The 20,791-nt window shown below is 47.5% G+C and overlaps 1 long non-coding RNA gene across 2 annotated transcripts in view; it reads right to left on the bottom strand.

Annotated features, from left to right (window-relative positions):
- LOC139104178 (uncharacterized) overlaps nucleotides 1-20,791 on the bottom strand; it is a 252,242-nt gene that overhangs the window by 138,904 nt on the left and 92,547 nt on the right. For both annotated transcript variants that reach the window (XR_011546001.1, XR_011546000.1), the window contains exon 3: nucleotides 3,365-3,547. This is a non-coding gene — a long non-coding RNA (uncharacterized lncRNA). The remainder of the gene's footprint in view (nucleotides 1-3,364; nucleotides 3,548-20,791) is intronic.

The raw sequence follows: 20,791 nt of genomic DNA, 5'->3' as shown, positions 1-20,791 counted from the left end.
CAATTCCCTTCGAGATCACTCGAGAATTAGGCTCTATTCGTCGGAGACACTCGAGAAGATTAGACTGTCACAAGCTTTTCTACGTTTCCACGTTTCACAATAAGCCTGCGCGGCGTAGCGCGGAAGAGGTCCTATCTAAAGGGCGGTTGCATCGAGTGACCGTATCCACTTGAAACAGAAAAATAATTCTATCCCCATAAGCGAGCGGCGGAATATAACCGACGCGGAAAAACGGCGGACGGCCGAAATAAGGGAGATGAAGAAAGACCGACGGAGATATTCGGAGGCTATGCGTAAGCCCCTCGACAATGGGGAAGATATTTTCTCTAATGAACCAAGACGAGTACACTCCAGTGCCAATTACACTTCAACCGCGTTCTCCGTATTTCTCTCTACTTGACTTCTGTCATTTCAAAGCCAACGAAATGTCGAAGAGACAAGGGCGAAATAAGAGAAAGAGAGCGAAATAGAGAGGATAGCCCCCGCTGTGAGAGGTCGTCTCCGTGGGTACCCACGATCGATGCTAAACCTCAGTCCCTTTTCGTCTCTCGTTCGAGGCAATAAAGCGCGTGACGAGGAAGCTAGGTGAAGAGATAAGCCGGACAATTAATTTTAAGGCGAATCTGAAGATGGAGGGACTTGGCCGCGATGCGCCTTCGTTACGAAAGATCACTTATTCGCTGCGGAGTGCGCCCTCAGTTTTCTGTTAAAGAGCCCGGCAATCCTTTCCGAAACGCTCGCCGAGCTGCTGCAAAATACTTTGATACGTCGTCTTCGGATAATTAGCGGAATCGTGAGACTTGAGATTTAATTAGCAGTTCAAGCGGCTTCGAATGGAATTGCGTAAATACGCGTATTTGAAAATAATATCTATATATATATATATATGTACATTTTAAGATGTAAATATAACGCGTACGTAATTTACAGCGCGGCATAAAATATTTCTGAGAACCTGCAACGTGCAGTATCACGTAGTTCAAGTATAATACCAAGATTATAATTACAACGAATTATCACAATCCGAAGTAATGCTCCCGATGAATTAATAGCAGGCCAACAGTTCTAGTTACGCAAACGAGATGTGCGACGACGGTACGTCTTAATTTACCATAGATTACACAGATCACAATAAACCAAGTCGATAGGGTCAGTCCGAGCCGTAAGCCTTGATTAACGGATTTAATTATGGGATTGTGTGCGGGGGCAGGATTGCAGCGGTCATTATGGGGGCCTTAGTAACCCGTATCCCATACACCCTGGATATACCTATGATGCTCCGTCAGTATACACTGTGCTCCTACATAACGTCCAATAATACGTGCAGCGCACGGCAAATACTTTCCGCGTGAAAATACACCGTCGTATTCGGTGCGATTCTCTCACTGTAAAACGTATATTCCGCCGCGACGTACCGTTGTCCGTAACGTTTTACAGCGGCGTAATTATTCGCGCGTAAGTATCAAATTTTATTACACCCCGTACGTAAAAGCCTACCCGCCGCCAGAACTCAATACGACGTTGTAGATTCTTGTAGCCCGTGGGGAATAAGACTTTAAATGCGAGCCCTCCTCCTCCCCTCCCCCCTCCCCTCCTCTTATTTCTCTCGCCGGCGCGCGAATACAGAAAAGCTGGCAAACGCGAAAGATAATTAAGTTCGTAATTAAAAGATACGATCGCACGAAAGCCTTTCACGGTGGCTAAGTGACAAAGGCAATCAATCAAAGGGACAAGCGTGGATTCCACTCATGTCGAGACGTTCGATGTATATATAGATACAGACGAGCGTATTCGTGCTCGGATCATTAAGGCTCCTATCATTTGTTACCATCAGGGATCGGTGTATCCGTTAATACCATGTTTCACGGCTCCGCGATTCCGCCGGCGGAGTATAAGCATATTAAACCAAGTATTCCGGACGTGTAGGTATTGATTTTCTCGATACGAAAGATACGGCCGTCTACGAATCCGCCGTTTACACGAGCGATAAAAGATCTAACCCTTTCGTAACGCTAATCCCAAAGTAACGCACGCGGCTGCAAATCAAAGTTTTAAGATTGCTACGTGCCGTTGATGTGTCAAAGAGAAAGAAATTAATTTAAAAAAAAAAAAAAAAAAAAATTAAAAAATATATAAAAAATACTACGGAAAATAATACCGCGTGAACTGCACGGTTATCATTGCGGTGATTTATACATATAAATGGAAATTATCGGTGTATATTTCTCCATATATATTAAGCGATATAACATCTCCCTGTCACAACCGAGAGCACATTGTATACGAAATGTGTTGCGATATACCGAACGTAATTAGGATCGCGTGGCTCAGGGAGTGGATGCATGGGGCGTTCGGAATTTCGATTACAAGGCTACTCGAGGTACCTTCTCAAGATGTCACTTTGCATGAATTTCCTCAGGACGGCGTCTCGGAGAAAGCTCACCGTAGCTACCGGCGTGCGCGAAGGCGGAACCCCCAGTTAAATGAAATCACGGTCAATCTAACGTTATGTAAATCGGCGGTCACTATCTGGTCAGTTTTGCATATGAATGCCAAAGGGACGGCACACTTACGGCGCCGTATACGACCTTAAGATGATGCTAATCAGCGCTCTCCCAGGAGCCGAATTCTATCCACGGTTCGTTTAGTTTAGTGCTTTCGGGAATCAAAGCGGAATCGATCGGGCAGGAATTATGCTCGAACGGCTTAATACCGGGCGATTCCGAGATTATAAATTTTCGAGACGGCGTTTTCGCCGAGAGTTGCCGATCGCCCGGTAAATTTTTGACAATTTTTCACAACTAAAATTTTTCACAAATACAAATACAATTTTGAGCTCAAACGCCGAAAGATCTGGTTGCCGCGCGACCGTATTAATCGCGCGTCGACGCGAAGTATCTTCGATACCGGAATTACGTCGACAAAATAATTTTCCCGCTGATTAAAACAGACACGGAGGAAAATAGTGGTCATCTCGCTTGGCGTATTTAAAATATTTTAATCGGGCCATTCGTGCCGGCGAGGAATCTAATGCGAAGTGGTAACTCGTAACACTGCGCGCTTCTAATGTCACCACATGGTTTCGATGACTGGGTCTGTACCGGGGTAATCCTATGGGGTAGCACCTACTCGAAAAGCGCCGATCGCGCAAGTATTGTCCGCCGACGGTTCTCGTCAGGATTCGACGTCGAACGCGGCCGGGCGACAATTATTTCCCGCTTATCGACAGCAACGGTATTATCCCAAGGGGTGCGCACCCTCTGATTAAAAATTCTCGCGTGGTTAAGCCTCTGATAATGATCTTCCCTAACCCCTTTCCGCCCGTGGGGTTTATACAGTATGGTCTAAAAACGATTGTACTTACTCAGTCGGCGTGCACGGGCGACGGGTAAAGCGCAAATGGCTCGAGGTCATCGCGGAACAAGAGTTAACGATCGTTGTCAAGGGTGGCGGGTGGTGGTGGTGCCTTTTTTGTCAATTGACGTTGTCGCGCCGCTGGGAGAGGCCTCTCGTGAAGATCCAGCTGCACCGCGGCTCACGCAACTACCTGTAAACAAGTTGTTTCGAAACCGGTTATTTTCACGAGTTATTGTGAAAGCCATGCATTTACGTTACGTTATTATTCATTTTACAATCTTATTCTATTTCTTGTTGCCGCGCACTGACTTATTATTTATAATTGCATAATATGCATAAAATTGACGTGCGCACGTAGCGTGCGTATAAGCGATATATAATTAAATGCAATACAATTAAACATTTGCCATTTAAGTAAGACGAATGAATACATCAAAGACGCTTATTGCGATCGGGGCCCTTACAAGCGTCACGGAGATACCATCTCCAGCCCGTTATTAATTAATATCGTGTCAAAGATTAAATGAATTCCTATTGAAGATTCTCATCTGCCGGCAAGCCAAGCGCGAAGCGAGCGGTCGCCCGCGAAATTTGTCATAGACCTAACGACCCTCGTTATTAAAAGTAACGTTCCAGTGACCCCGCGTGATAATCCACTCACTTGACAAATCGAGATAATTGCAGCGGCAGCTCTCGAAAGACGAAGAAGCTGTGGGCGAGGCGATAAACAAAAGACTTTCAGAAATCTTCGTTAGTTTACATTTCCGGACGGAATTAAAATACGAGCTGCTTAAGCGTCACTCACATATTATGCATAATATATATATATATATATATATATTTTAAGTACTGCAGTTACAGGTGAGTTTTATCCGTTTCTTTTGAAAATAACGCGGCGAATGCACACTGAATAAAACAAAAGGGGGCATAGCCGCGCGCAAAAAAAAAAAAAAAAAAAAAACAACTATAAATACCCATAGTCCAGCGAATCACGCACTTTCATTAATTAAATATTCAAAATCGCCATTAATCCGGTCACCCCGCGCGACGTCCATTCACAACCGTGGCGGTTGAAATCAGCTTCAGCGGAGGCCCGGGCCGTTTCGGATCTCCGCGGCTTAGGCAAATGAAAGCCGCGGCGTTCGCATGCAAATACGCACTTTTGTGCGCGAAACCCGGGTAGCGCCGGGTACGAGCGTTAATAAATTTTTCCACGGCCGCTCCCGGCTGCCGAATTTCGACGTGTGACTAATGACGGCGAATTAACGGAAGAGCCTGTATACCAACGTATATACCTGAGAACAATCAGGTGCTGTTGATGGAACGGAAAAAAAAGGAAAAAAAGAGAAAGAGAGAAGCGAACGAAAAGAAAAAAAAAAAGAAACTCGAAGCCGCGACAGCGCGGGAAAATCGCGGTAGAAAAAAAAAAACGCCAATCACCCTCTCGTCGTGTTTGCCCAAGGTGTGACAAATTCCGAAAGATAGATCGATCGGCCGTGCATCCCGTCGCGCAACGTACCTGTCTTCCTGCGTTAGTTCGACGCCCATTCACATTCAAATGCGAAGTTAACGAACAAGGTGGTCTCGGTAATAAATGACACGGGCAAAAAGCGCGCGCATTTCCCGACCACACACTTTCTCTCTCTCTCCCTCTGTCTCGTTCTTTCTCCTGCCCCCGGGTTAATTATTCAAGCTAAGGGGGTTGTAAGCAGATTGGTCTCACCCCTAAGCCCCTATCTCGGTACAACGAGGGTGGCAAGACGGGGCGGCGGAGGGATCGGCCAAAGACTTTAAACCGCCCTTACTTACTGACTGGTGTCTGTGATTAGAACCAGAAATATGCTAAGCGGCCTACCAATTACCGGAGATTCCTAGTCGCGGAATTACGTCGCCTGGAATAGAGAGCTTCGCGATACAATCGAAATAGCGGTGTTCTTACCGTACCGAGAATAATTGCGTAAAGACGTTTGTACCTTGTTTCTCGTAGTAACATCATTTGCAAGGAGATAAACGAAGCCTCGGTATTTTTTTTTCTTTTTTTTTTGCAATTTATTCAGTTTAAAATAAAATAAACTGTTAGTAATTTATATATATATATATATATATATATATATATATATATATATATATATATATATATATATATATATAAAATGCCGCTATCTATTTGATTCTGCAAACTTTTACAAAAGTATATTTCACGAGTCTATAAATGTGCGACAAGATATAAAAGCTAGATAACGTATCCGTGTTAACGAGAAGTTTTTGATAATCTCGAGATTCTCTGGCTCGTAACTCGGTCGTCGAACCCCATAAAATCAGTTTCGCTCAAACCGTTGAAATTGCGCCCAGCGAGTTTTTCTAATCCCAACGTACGATCAAAGTCCGCTACAAACGGCACGGAAGTTCAATCGTCTACAGCGAGGGCGGAAATTAATTCCATGTCCGCGACAATAATTTTAGACGCGGTTCTTTGAGAAGGAGGCGAGTACGCGGGCTGACCAGAGGCACGAAAGGATAGTAGAAAATCGTAAGGGAACATTGTCGTTAACTTTTACGATGCCATTAACGTGGCCGTCTTCCGCCATTCCGAACACGAGCTGGACACCGTGACGTCACCGTGAAAGAGGGCCAAAAGAAGCAAAAGAGAGTTAGAAAAAGAATTAGCCGAGACCACGAGTTGCCCAATCTCCCTTCCCATTCCGCTCGTTCTTTCTTCGTGCCTCGTATATCCTTCTATGGTATCGCAGCGGTCGTAACTTCGACAAAGGGCAATATTCGAGTTACTCAAGCTGAATGCGGAATGTTCTCAGCAAATTGATTGCCGGGACGGAGAAAGATTTAATAACATATTGGTTTTTATTAAATCGGTTTTCTTTTTTTTTTCTTTTTTTTTTTCTTTCTTATTCCGTAACATTATAATAACAAATCGCGTAGCAAAATCTCGAATTATACATCGCGGACGCGGATTAATAAAATGATGACGGTTAAAAGCGAGTAGCGTCGCATTTTCAATTAGCGCGAGTTTCCTTATTTACCCAACGCCATCAGACAACACGCTTTGCGGTCGGCGTCGCGGCGAACGAGTACGACGACAGGCCGCGCCTTCTGCAAGTGGCAGCTCGGTGTTGAAAAAAATAACAAATCGAGGAAACACGAAGAAAAACACCGTGCGAGAAGAACGGTTAGACGAAGGTTACGTTTTGGGACTTGACACGCGTATCTAAAACACAAGTTCGGGCCACGTGCCGGGGGAGGGTTACCCCCGCCTGTCAGGTCACGTGACCGTGCGTAAAAGGGTTGAGATTTTCCAGTCCGGACTTTTTCGTGGCTTGACAGATCGTCTCGCTAAGTCTGACTGATACTCGTCCGCTACGGGCTTCGCTTTAATTATGAGATATTATTCCGTGATCGCGCCCCTCTGAACGCGAGCGGGTTTAATACCTTTTTAAAAGGAGATCAAGCTTCTCTTTCGTCTACCGTGGACGGATAGCACGACGATCGGCTGTCAGCGATCGTTCGCGCGAACACAATGCCGCCGGAGTTTCAGAACGAAACAATTAGCCGAGCCGTCGTTTCGGCGGGACGCGGGTGTAAATTTCGGACGGACGAGCGGCATCAAAGCTTTTGCAGTTGCACCGGAGCATTCTGATCAGCTTTTCCTCTCGAGCCGAGCAATGGCTCCGGGGACAATATCATCCTCGCGAGAAGGTCGTTACTTCACGCTCGGTCGGCGAAACTTGGGGAAATTCTAAAATTCTCGAAAGGTTCCGGGTAATATCCCGGGAAAAGTTCCGACACTTTCTTAAACTTCGAGGCAACGTCTAGATATGATATCCAGTTTATTGCAGTCTACTCAACAGCGCCGGGAGCTTCGCTATGATTTTAATCCGCCATTCTCTCTCACATATCCTCCTTTAGAGAGGTTCGCGATACATAAAATAATTTTAATTAAATTCTTAAGAATAGGATATTGTCTACTAAAGCACTACGTGTAAAGTTATTTGAAAACTTTAAAAATTCCAAAGTTATGAATAATTTTATTTTGCCTAAAAGCAGAATAAAAAATAATAAGCGCGCGCAAAGTTCTTAAAATGCCCAATTAAATAACAAAAGCGTTTATCTCTTTATAAAAAAAGAATCACATTTGAAAAAATATAAGGCGAAAGAAGCGAGTGATGGATGCGCCCTATAATCCGTGCTAACTTCCTGCGGGATTTAGCGTCGTGCTTCTAGTCTATAGCGTCTTCTCTCTCCCGCGCAAGTGAGCGAGTAGCAGGCATCCCTAATTCAAACCTGGCCTAAAACCTCGAAATCAAGTCAAGTCACTAAGTCTCATCTCTGGGGGATGGTGTGCGGCGCCCCGAGACGCTATTCTAATTAACATCGTGTCGCTCTTACGGCTTAAGTCGCGGGCGCACGACGAGGCGTCTTCTGAAAATCATTAGAAAGGGGAGAAGAATGCACGAGCAGATAGGCGAGGGACGGGGTGACGCGCAGGCTGTCAGGTCGAGACAGGAGGCGGAGAATGGTCGAATAAATAGAGCCGACACCCACGATTCTCCGGTTCGGGGAGAGAAGCCGAGAGGAGACGGCGGGATTCAAATTTTCGCAAATCATTCCGCGGGGGAAGAGGGGGGGGAGAGAGGAGGGACGGAGAGCGAGAGTGTTCGGTAACCCCTTTTCCCGGGATTATCGGGGACCCATGTGGCCCTAGCTCGCTGATGGCTCGTTACCGAACCGTGCCTCTTCTCGATAACCGACAGATATTGCTATTTATGAACGTCGCCGGGCCCTCGTCACGCTACGTCGCCGGCGCATCTCTTTGTCTTTCGTCGACTATACACGCCGCCGCCTCCATGGCGATTGTCGGCTGCAGTCACGTCCCCGACACGTGTCGAAGATAGTGTTCCACGAGACGTATCCGCGTACGCTGATGTTGTCGATCAAGATAGATTGACGTCGAGAAAGCGGGAAACTATTGAAATTTTCCGAACTATTGGTTACGCCGGTGAAACATGTCGCAGTAAAACGGAAATAAAGATATTACGTTGAGCACGAGAGATTATCGTTTAATTTTGACGTACAAAAAAATGTATATTGCTCATAAGCGGATATATTACATCGGTAAATTTTCGAGGAATATTGAATAATAAAAGTAAAAAAATAAATAATGAAAAACATCGACCGCTGTGCAAAAATAAAATATTACGAACGAAATTAAAACTTAATTTTATCGAGCGAAGTTCTAAATGCGTGAAAATTAATTAAGACCTACAGCCCGAAATATTTCACCGCGGGTTAGGTGATCATACCGATCTTCAGACGCTAAGCGGGCTCTCCGGACCCCACTGGAAGTTACCGATGTCCGGCTTAAGTAAACGAAACAGCCGCCGTAGGGGTTGCTGCGATGGACTAAGATATTTGTCACCTCATTGTTCGTCTCTTGGGCCTCGGGCTAAGTTCCACGGGCGGAGTTTAATGTTACGCAATTCCTGCGAGCGCCACCGAGGATTATTCCTGCGGGCAGGATGTGCCGCGATATATCTTGCGCAGTTCGTCGCCGAAACGAGCCCATTTCTCGGAGCGCGTAGAGAAATGCTCGACCCGAGCTCGGTTCCTCGCGCAAGTTCCGGCGAGCTTAAAGCCACGACGTCGAAATAGCGGGACGGCACACCCGAGATATTACGGTGCAAGTCTTAATTAGCGCGACTTCCAAACGATCGCCGCGCATAACTACCAGACGACCGATGACGACCCCGAGATGGGAGCTGTCCCTAGTTAAGCGTGACTGTCGTTAATTAATCCGCATTGCATATAGCAACGTCTAAAGGGTGTCGCTTAGTTTCCCCGCGCTTGCGATAATGATTACGCGTACGCGACGTTCGCGGCGGCCACCACGTACGTTCGCAACGCGCGAGGGGGAGAAAACGTCGCTGGCCGTGTCCATGGAATTTTTCAATCGGCGCGATAATGACTGACTTTCACGCTCGGTGAGGTTCCTTGGTCGCGCGTAGATCTAGAACCCGATAACGCCGCGGCATTAATTCACCGTTTCGCTGCAATGCACGCGCGCAGCGCCACGCGATTTCGAAAGGCGGTTCGTGCAGGTGGTTTGTTGATATAATTTCGCGACCTTACAGCTAAACTGTAGCACGTAGTGACGCTGATGAACGAACAGCGCGCGAGTCGTAGCATTTACCGTAATTATATGGGCGACGCTGATCGGGGTAATGTAATGGCAAGGTATCACAATGTCGAAGCCGTTTCGTGCAACGGTCCCTTTCGTGACCGATGATCAACGCAGCCGATTTGCAGCGTGCATTAGTTATTAACATTCCACCGGTCGATTGCACGGCTGTCGAACGACGGAATATAAATAAATGCCTCGTCGTTGCAAATACCGAAATGATAATGGAAACATTTTTTTTTTTTTTTTTTTTTCTTTTGTAACATTTTTATGCCAATATGATTTACGATATCGCGCGATTCTAGCACATCGGATAGAACGTAAACACTTCAATTGAGATGCATGTTTTACAAGAAAACACGATGCTTATGAAATTTCTGGTCAAGAGTAGAGCATTGTACTACCTCGTGTTTGTCACGTTCGACAGCTATTTGTAAGTCCGACGAGTCTTTTTCGGCAGAAATACGAGCCGGATCGGAAAGGCTGTAACTCGATCACCCTTTTAGGCAAGCTGTTAATTTTCTAAATTTAGAGGGTAGACGTAAGAAAAAGCTCGATCGCCGCGCGGTCATGGAAACCAGTTATCTCTTACCCTATTTGTTTTCGGCTGCTGACTGCGTGATACAAGGGGGGAGGGGGAGGGCAGACGAGGGTAGTGCGCGAAAGCGACGAAAACGCATCCGGGCCGAAGACTGGCAGCGAGGGCGGCCCCTTGTTCCCTGGGGGACATCATCAAGGAAATTGGATTCGGCATTTTTCAAATCCAACCCCGAAAACACTCGTATAGATGTTCGACCGTTCGCGTCGAAACCGTATTTTCGTCCCTAAGAAGCTCATGCTTAACAATCAAGTTACGCTATTTTTATGCCACGTGGCAGTAGAAAGAAAAAATACGACATAGGCCAGATCTGCTACGAATAAAATTTAACGAGATTATTCGAATGCATGGTTTTCTCAATCTCACTCGTTTATTAATAAAAACAATTTTTTTTTTTTTTTTTTTTTTAATTTAAATGTCTAGAGAAATTATGTAAAATATTATTCGTATATGTTAAGCCCTCAAAACTTATTCTTACAAAAGATTAATCAATAGCGCCGAGCGTCCCCCTTTTTCCGCTATATTACATACGTGACAAGATCAGATTGGGAGGCTAACGGATGATTTTCGTCGGAATTCGACCTCGTCACCTCCAGACGATCCCTCATTTCACAGTTCCAACTGAAGATTAAGATCTACCCCTTAAAGCGCCAACTTACCGCTTCGCCCGCGGCTAAGTTTCGCGCACCCGTAATTCATCGCCGGCAGATAACGTCGGTCGATGTATTATTTATCCTCGTTGTCACCGCAATTATTCATATCACTATCTTGCCGCGCTTCGGTTTCCGCCGGCAATCGAAAGCAACTCGTCTGCTTATTACCGCGTGCCGAGATAGCGCGGACACGTTAACTAAGTTAATATACCATTTTTCAAAGCGCGGGGCATAAATTAAAAATAACGCCAAACACAGCAATACAACGTGCGGCGAATATATAAAAATAAGAAAGCAACGCGAGAAGGTGTGTTTAAAAAATTATTCGCAGTACCGTATTTTATTCAAAAGAACAAGAATACGTTAAAATACATTAAACTTTCCCCAATAATCGACCGCTGTTCCTAATTAAGAAAATTAAAACGACCACGGAGAACAACGGCGGTATAAAATTATACGCTAGAAAACGCGACCAGCCTCGAAACTCCCGCGAGCCCCTGGCAGTACCGCCGAATGGAGATGTAATTGCGAATGGAGATTAGCTATAGAACCGGGACGTTATCTCGGCAGACAGAATCTCGCGAGACGAGAAGCGCATCTAGTTAGTACGTTTACGACAGCTCGCGGTAAGGAAGGAGGAAAGGCGGCGCGAGACGGGCGTGCGCATCGTCATAAAACGTAAGCACGGAAGATATCTCCAAGTGTGAAATATTTCAGTCTAATCCAGCAATATCATAAAGAACGCCCGGCGAAGCGGCCGCGCGACGAGGCACCGAAGTCGTAACCAGGCATTAGGGCTGTTTACAAAAGGCCCTTCGATGCCGCCGTCGCGCGAAATCGTCGTTACGGATAGAGGGGCGGAAGGGCAAGGCGGAGGGCCGACGGATGCGGGAGCGGCTGCGAAACTCACCACCTGGGTCCTCCTCACCCTTATTATCAACAATCGTAAAACGCTAAATTGAAAGTCCTCGAAGAACTTAAGGCGGGGAGGGATGCACCGCGCGGAAGAAAAGAACGCGCCCGGCTACAAACAAGATCTGCGGTTAGGGCAATTTCGGCAGTCGGCATAAAAGGGCACTTTAGAGCGGGAATCGCTAATACGCGATCGTAAAATTCATTTCTGTCTGCAGCTGCGGGAGAACGTCGTAAAGGATGATATAACAAACTTCGGTGACGCGCGTAATGTCGCGATTAAGTTAACCGCGTTTGTACAAGACAAAAGACACTAACGGTAACGACGACATAAAGAAAAATCGTGCCCGGGAAAGAAAAATGTCGCGGAGTTTCTCTGCGACTGTTTTTTTTTTTTTTTTTTTTCTTCTCTTGGCTCTCGATAAATAAAGAATCGCGGACGATGACTTCGAGAAAAAGCGCACGGGCGACATCGGGAGGATCCCGGCTACTTTTTCGGAGGACTAGCGAATTCAATCTGTCCGAGGTGACAAGACAAATGTGCGCCGCTGCACTCCGTCTCGCATCCCGAGAGTCTTTCTCCCGCAAGACGGCCACGGGTCAATTAGCCAAAAAATTGGGGCGCCGCGTTGGTGAATACCTAGAAAAAGTAATTCGATTGAAAGGGAGCAGGGTATAGAGATAAGTGAGAGAAGATGCCAGTCATCCCTCGGTAATTAGTCAAGGGTCGCTTGAGTGCCGCGAGGAATTCCGAGTCGAGTCCCGGGTATCATCCCTGGCAGATACACGAGCCGGAGGGGCCGATTCTCGGAGCGAAGGATAAGCCCGGATCCGCAGGCACTGATACCGTGGAAAAGTTTCGCGTCCGGCTTGGATTTGATTGATTAGCCCGACGCGGAATGGAGTGTCGCGATTGTTTCCGGCAGAGTAATCGCGGCTACTTACACGAACGCAAACGGTCGGCCGAATTCTCTTGCTAATGATAAGGATGGACATGTACAGGACATTCTTCGGGCAGATACAAAACTTTCCCATTTTGTCAATTACTCGTCGATGCAAAAATAATGACGCTTAATAGACGGGAAATAATCGTGAAACAAGTATTAAAAAAATTTTTTTCTTTTTTTTTCTTTTTTTTTCTTTTTTTAAACAAAATTTAGACAACATGACAGGCAGTTTTAAACTTCTTCCATGGATACGGATAATGGCATATTTATGTTAAACAATTACGGAAATTAGTCGCGTGAAAAGAAAAATTTATAAAAATTGACATACTCAATAATGCATTTTTCTATTACGTTTTAGTTTATTGCATATATAAAACACTTTTCAGGATAAAACATTAAAAATCGAAAGCATATTCCTGTTAAATAATTAAAGAAGCCAATAGAATGCGGCAGTGCATGCGCGTATCAATTATTCGCGGATAATGCTTTTTTACTGTCTCCTCCTGAAAAATGTATCTCCACCCACGTGTGCATAATGGAGCCGCGGATGCCAAATCGAAACTCCGAAATGGCCGAAATGCCGTGTTTCATTACACGCGCGGAGAGCGAATACCAGGGATAATACATTTAATCAAGGGCGAAAATGGTTTTGCCGCGCGAGTTTCGATTCATACGCGTCGGCCGAATGCACGCACGGGCTGCATCATCGCGTACACGTGGAACGCGTTTTTTTTTTTTCTTTTTTTTTCCCCCCCAGATATATCCATTAAACCGCGGGGTATTATGTCCATGCCGCGCCGGGACGCATCAAGTCTTCCAAAATACCATCGGGCCGTCATGAATAGCCGGGCATCTCCATTCGACGGAACGTGACCCGTGATCCGCGATGAGCCCAATAGGTTGTCTCTGTCGTGGTTCGCGTTTCATAAAGAATTCGCCAACATTCGGCGCGCGCTCTCTCGCCTCCGCGCGAGGTCGGAGGGGGTTAAAATGTCAGCGGCGATGAATGGTGCGAGCCGCGTCGCCGGGAGATAGGTACGTGACATTTCGCGGTGTATCCGTGGCGGTTGTGGCGTCGAATTACTAGCGTGTAGCAACGCCGTTGTAGCACGCACGTGGTGTGCGTCGGGCGCGCGACAGTACCCGGGGAATGTTACGGAGGCGCTTCCAGGGCGCTATGGACTGTCGGCCAGTCCAGTGGGTATACGTATTGGACTCCGGACAGCGGTCATCTGTCACTGTCAAGCCCCACCACCCGGCCTGCCTTACGGTCGGCCGGGTGGCGTCGGATCGTGAGGAGGACGACGGCGAAGGGAGGATCGAACCCTCCCGTATTCCCGGTAACACGTGCCGATGTCTACGCTCGGACCCCGATCGCGCATCGCCTCGTACATATTATATACGCGCGTGAATATGCGATATATCGTGAGACACGTAATGTACGCGCGGATATAAATAAAGCGCCATGCTGCGTTAATTACAATCGAGCGGCGTGTCGGCGCTCCCGGTGTGGCTTGCTCAAGGTTGCTTCGGCCGCGTTGATAGAGGCTCGCCAACACGTGCGACCCCGCGTTTAGAATGTTATTTTCCTCCTTCCCGACTACATCACGCGAGCCCATCGGCGAACGTTCGTGCGCCTAATCGAACTAATTTCGATACACGTGATTAACGTTGTTATAGCTGAACGATGGCAGAGACTCGATGAGGGAAGGGTTAATGGATTGACGTCTCTCCTCGTTCGCCTCCGTGCTCGTTCGCCAATCGCGTACGTCTAATATACGTCTGTAAACGTCGATGCGATACCTCGCGCGACGTCTACCGCGCCGCGGTAGGTGCTCGTCCATCCGATTGTGATACGTACGAGGCATCTCGAAGGGGTACAATGCCAGGAAACCGCTTAATCAAGGCGGAACGGTGCCTCGGGCCGTACTCAAGTTAATGCGATATTTGCGAACGTGAAAGGTTAGCAAACCGATCCATAATTCAAAATCAACAATTACGCCGCTCGGTCTCGCTTAGACAACGCGGCTTCCGGTAACGCGTGCTTACGCAATCGGCGCGCGAGATGCGAGATCCATATCTAATTTAGAGAACGCTTCGAAGTATTGGAGAAAGTCGTCAAACAAAGAGAGCCTGGGCTTCTACAATACAAATATAGGAGACGGTCGATCAATTCCGTTCCGAATGATTTGCCGGGCTCGACTCGTCGCGAAGCGAGAGATCGTTCCAATGTAAAATTACCGATCGAGCGGCATGCGCGAAAAAAAAAAAAGATATCTTCTCACACTCCGAAAAAATAAAAGAAATTCATCATTTATCACGAGCAGTAATTACGTAATCGAGTATTAGACACCGTCTACTTCGTCCGGCGACCACGATCGATATTCCAACAACGTGCTCGCGCATCGGAGATGTGTCCGTTAAATACCGGCCGCGACTCCTTGGGCTTGAATAGTGATTAATAACTGGCCGTTCACGTCGCATTACTCATCGACGTCTCGCGCGCCTCGTAGACTTTCGCCAGACGAGCGTTACGAGTCCGCTGCGGTTTCCAGCCGGACGACCCGCGGCGCGGCCACCGCTCCACCTGCTCGTCTAAACGCTTCGAATGTTATTGCAGTCTCGATGACGCAACAACGACGACACTTTTTCACCGCGGTCGACTTTTTAGATCGCTGTACGTCAAATCTCGTTACCGCACGACGGCAGTAATAAATATTAACGGCCCGCGAGATGCAACGGCGGGCACCGCACGACCGCGCGCCGAGCGGACTTTACAGCTTTTCGCGGATTACCTTTTTTCCCTTTGCTATCGTTAACCATCGAGAAACGGGGATTTCGTACTTGTGTTCCGCACAAAAGCGACGGCGCTCGTAATAATCCACGTGAAAGCGAGATATACGCCGGCGATTTCCACGGCAGACGCGTCGTAATCTTGTCGCGCGGCGGCGTCGAACGTAGATTAAGCAAGAGTGAGAAAATAGCGGCCTAACACGGTGCGCCTGCGGTCGTTAAGAGCGATTGTCCCTTTTCGCTCGCAATCGCCACGATAAATCATTAGGCCACTTCGCTGCGCCTTGTAATTTGATATACACACAATGTTCAAGAGTAAACGCCTCCGACGACGATTGTCGACATGTTGTAATAACGAGGTTCCCGTTAACCTTCCGCATCCGCCGGAAGACTGCCGGCCTTTCGGTCCGTCGCAACAATATTTTACAATCTAACGGATTTTACGAGCAGCTCCTAGCGGTCCCACGGCTCTTCAATCTTCCTCAACGCGCCTATGAATATAAATACGAAGACGGCAGTGATTTATGCAGCCGCGGGGGCACGGGCGGGTATAGAAACAAGAAAAGAAGCGGCGAGAGGACGATTTCGATACTTCGGGACTCATTTTATGTCGCGGTCAGTGTTTATGCCCCAGATTTTAGCACCTCCCCGAGGGCATTTGAGGTTCTTCCCTGTTGAGAGCTCACCAATTTTTACGACGGCACTCCGCGCCGCTTTTTACTCCCTTCTCTCCCGCTTAGACTTCCTTAAGAACGACCTCTAGCCGTTAGCAAGCCGTGTCGCGAACCGAAGAAATAAATCATTTCAAGAAAGATAAAGAGGATAAGTAAAAAAAAAATTGTACATTTAAGTTTCAATCTGCGTGAGCCGCTCTGATTCTCGTCAAACTTATAATATTTTAAACACCGTCGACGCGTGTGTTTTATTTCTTTATTTTGTTTTATTATGTTTCTTCTTCCGCAAATAAAAAAAAAAGAAAAAAGAAAAAAAAAGAAAATAAATTACGAGTACCGACGACGAGGCGTTTGCGAACGGGTTTCTAATAAACTTTAGAGGCAACGGCTGAAGGTAAATAGTGTTTATCCCGGTCTGTGAAGCTAGACGGAGATTCTTTTTGCTTTTACGAGGAGAAGCCGGGAGAGAATGACTCTCCCGCTGCCGTGTAATTTGCGTGCGTGGCGAAGTGCAGACGTTGTTTACGCGCCGGGACTGTTTACGTATGCGGGGTGCAATCAAACGTACCGACCGACGTAATTTCCAAACTTCGTCGTGTAGAATCGAAATCCAGCGTGGAATCGTTATTAAGCCCCCGGTAAGGGGGTTGCTGCGCCCGCGGTCTATTGTTGCTCGCAAATCTGACGTACAAGAGCGGCCATTGATCGGAGAGAGAGAAAGAGGGTGGGTGGGACCGCTTTCTTTGATCGACAGGTAATGACAGTTTAAACCGTTTCGACGGCGGCGGCGTAACCACTGTCGCGGCCGGTTTAGGCTCTTCGTGGCGCGGCGCGCCAATAATTTCCCCGGTGAACAGTAATCCTTTCCGCATGCAGCCTATAAGCTCCGTGTATGCGTGCGGTCTCCGCACGCAATACGCGTAATGCATTTGATCCGCGCTAAAACGCATTCGGATGCACGGCTCTATCGTTTCATGCGCTTACGAACTTCGGCGTTGGCAAAAATCCGGATATCCGCGCGTGCTCTGAAAGAGAAACAGGGAGAGAGGCAGAGTTTATCGGGGCGAGTCGCCAGAGAATGACGATTCCAATCGCCATAATCGGTTTCGTATTTTTTAAAGCTTTGCCCGTCTATTAACTGCCTTCGGGCCGTTAAGCGCGTACTGTCAAATAAAAGAATTAATAATGTATATATCCGGCGCGCGTGTTATTAGCCCAATTTTTCTCGATGGATTTTATCTCGTCGGGGAAATAAAGCCTTCGCAGCTTCAATATCACGGCATTGCATACAGATTTAATCTAGATGATAAGCAAGCTACGCGAGAGTGATTGAACTTGTACTCGGAGATTTTCGGATGGATTTGTTACAATATCATCCGAGGGGGAATTCCGCGTCAGGGGCCGGTAACGTTTGGAAACGCTTTCAGCGTGCAGCTTCGGCTATTATTCACGTGATTAATAACCGCGTCATGACTTGACTCTGACTTAATCCTCGGAGATGGTTCATATATTTCTCAATGTTTGATTGCCCGTGGAAAATGCTACCGACAAATTACTCGCCTCTATTTCACATCGGCGAGCATTATTTTCTCGAGGAAAATATTGCTCGCCGATGCTGTATCCAAAAAAGAGATTTTTTTTCCGATATCGCGCGAGGCGAGAAAGGCGCGTCGCAGCCTTACCGTGGAACTCGGACAAGTTTCGAGTCTCCAGGCGTATCCGCATACGAAATTTCCATTTCCTCCGTCTCGCGACGCATTACGCCGCGGAGATCGATCGTCGCGTGTGAATTCCAAGCACGGCGTACGAGCGAAGTCGCACGGAAGTGGAATGATGATGTTTCGAGGAAGGATCCTCCCGTTCTCTCGTCCCGATGTCGGGCCCTCCGCCGTTCGTCTATCATTCGGTAGATCGATCCTCGTCGACGAGCTTGGCGGGTAATACCAATCGCGTCGCGAAAATCACGCTTATGTCGCGAACATATAGAGAAAGAGAGATGCGAGGGCGGCCGCATCGAGTTTGATAAATGACGCCAACTCCACTTTTGCCAGAGGGGGTGTGAGTGACTACACCCGATGTAATCAACCGTTGTATTATATAACGGGGTGACTTTCGAGATTAGAAGGGTCGAGAGCGGCGATCGGGCACCGTGGAAAGAGTGCGTAACGAACTTCGTGGGCGTAATCAAATTTGATCGCGGCAAAATACACCTACGGCGCTAATTAGCGGCGAGTAACGGCTCCAATACAGTTTTACGAAAGCAGGAAGAGAGAGAGAAAGAGAGAAAGAAAGAGAGAGAGCATGCATTTTTAATGTTGATGCGCTACTGATGGAAATAGCTCGTAATCGAAACAGGTTTACACGCCGCAAAGAACAACGCATCGCTCGCAATTATTTTCTCGTTATCGTTTTAAAGTCTATATCGTGTCCGCTTTAAAGGAAAGCGATTATTCCGCGAAGGCCGCAGGCGAGTATTAGCGCTCAAGTGGGATACAAAGTTCACGGGCCTAAAGTCATACAATGCTCAATACGCGCTCGCGATCCGCGCACGGCTGCATAATTATCGAGGCAAGAGTTAACGACGCGATAAGACACACGTGTGCGGTGATTACCTTAAGAAACGTGTGCCCAAAGCTTCTCAAAAGATGCGCTAATGCTCAGGCTAATACCCAACGTGCGTGTGTATCGCGGCGAGGCTGAGGACCGGTATGGCAATGGAAAATAATAATGTTAGAGCTTAATTGTTACTCCCGGTCACGCCGGCTGTACGGTTACTTGCGCACAATTTTCTTATTACCCGTTAATGATGCAAGAAGTCCCGGAGCGCCGTGAGGCGCAAGTGCGCATAAAACTAGCCATTACGACGACCGCCTTTACAGCGCTTAATGCTAGCCGCCGCCGCCGCCGCCGCCGCCGCCGTCACCGCGTCGTCGGAATAGAGAGCCGCGGACCCTGGGATCACTTTTTGCGCTCATTCGGCATTACACTTTATACCGTCGTATACTGCGATAACTAGTTCCACGCGCTCGTAAAGTCCCCGCGGGCCCGCCACCGTCTGCGAATAATTATTTTTCATTAACAAAACGCTCGCCGCTCGTCGAACGTGGACCCACCGCTCACGCGCGCATTACGGTAATTCGGCCATTCCACCTTTTCCCTCCTCCCCCCTCCTCACCCCCGCTCGCCGAATTGTAACGTTTTGGTTAACGACGGACACGTCGAAACGACAGATCGTACAATAACGACGTTCGTATATAACAAAGCGCAGAGATACGCCGCCGGGAAAGAGGTGCTCCCAAATCCGAGATTACACCGAGAGAAAAGTTAATCTTAATAAACGAGGGCAATCAGGAGAACCTAGGCGAAGGTGGTTGTCGCCGCAAATGCTCGGCGCATGCAAATGCGCTCTAAAGCTAGCAGCGTTTCGTCCCACCCTAAGAATTTACATACCGTTGGCTTTCTCTCTCTCTGCGAGCCGCCGTCCCGCCGCTCCAATTCGAGGCCTTTTGTCCGGCGCGGAATGTCCATCAACTTTTTGTCCGTCGAGGACGAGTAAATAGAAGAGTCAAATGACCAGACCGGGGAGGCTTTAAAGGCGGCGGTGAAATGGGGGCTACCGGCCCTTTTATTTGCTGATTCCATGCGGATTGTTTCGTGATTTAGCATAAATGTTTGATTAGATTCGCTCGGCGAATTCGAATTCGTACGGGTCGAAGGAGGAATCCTGTTTGCGCGAAGCGCGCCGTCAATGGCCATCCAATCGAGCGCGCATAATTGTTTAACGATCGGTCCGTCCCTCTTCAAGATCCCACAACGCGCGTAAGAGGATAGCCGGAGCTCCATAACCGACATTTTCGACGGTAACGACTTCTTCAATTTTAAACGACCGTGCAATGACGATTCTCTCCGATAATAATCCGAATAATCCGATGATAAGCGGATGACGACGAGGAGGTCGCCTCTCGATCGGTTTGCCGAACGTGATTAAGCCGGATCGCCGGTTCGTTTGCCGAGTCCGGCGTCATCGAGATCTCGAGATCTCGTAAGGAGAGACGACAGCGCGCGCGAACAAACGCCAATGTCCAATCGGTCAAGATAACTCCTCCGGCACGGCGAATTCAGTTAGTGCGCCGGGAGTTAGATTGGGCCATCAGTTTAGACAATGGAAGCTGGTTGTGCGTTTAAGGTAATCCCTCGTGAATGGTGTCCCTTTGGTACTTAATACATTGTCCGCTCTGATGGCCGTCCTTTACAACCTCGTCGTGGGGCACTCCCCGAACGGTCGCAGAGGCACCCCGCAGTTGAAGATGGCTAGCATTAACACCTATTTACCATGGGCACTACCCGAGAACCCTTAACTGTCGGCGACGTCCGTCGGAATTTACCGAAAGATAAATAAATGTTTCTATGTAATCTGAAGTATATATTACGTAAATGACAGTCGTGATTGCTTATGCAAAGTTATCTAAGCGAGCGAAAATAAATGTTTGCGCTGCAGCTTAAAAACGAGCTACCTCGAATTACCTGAGCGTTCAACTAAAAAAAAAAAAAAAAAAAAGAAAAAAATCCCGCGCTATTTCGAGCCGCTAATCATAAATTGTCTTCAACATCAATTACGTCCATTTACGTCAAGTTTAAAGTCGCCGCTGTCACGGTTCTTTCATTCC

This window comes from Cardiocondyla obscurior, linkage group LG07 (assembly GCF_019399895.1).
Source record: "Cardiocondyla obscurior isolate alpha-2009 linkage group LG07, Cobs3.1, whole genome shotgun sequence".
Lineage (NCBI taxonomy): Eukaryota > Metazoa > Arthropoda > Insecta > Hymenoptera > Formicidae > Cardiocondyla > Cardiocondyla obscurior.
Note: the sequence above shows the minus strand (reverse complement) of the source record. Positions and strands in the feature narration are given on the sequence as shown.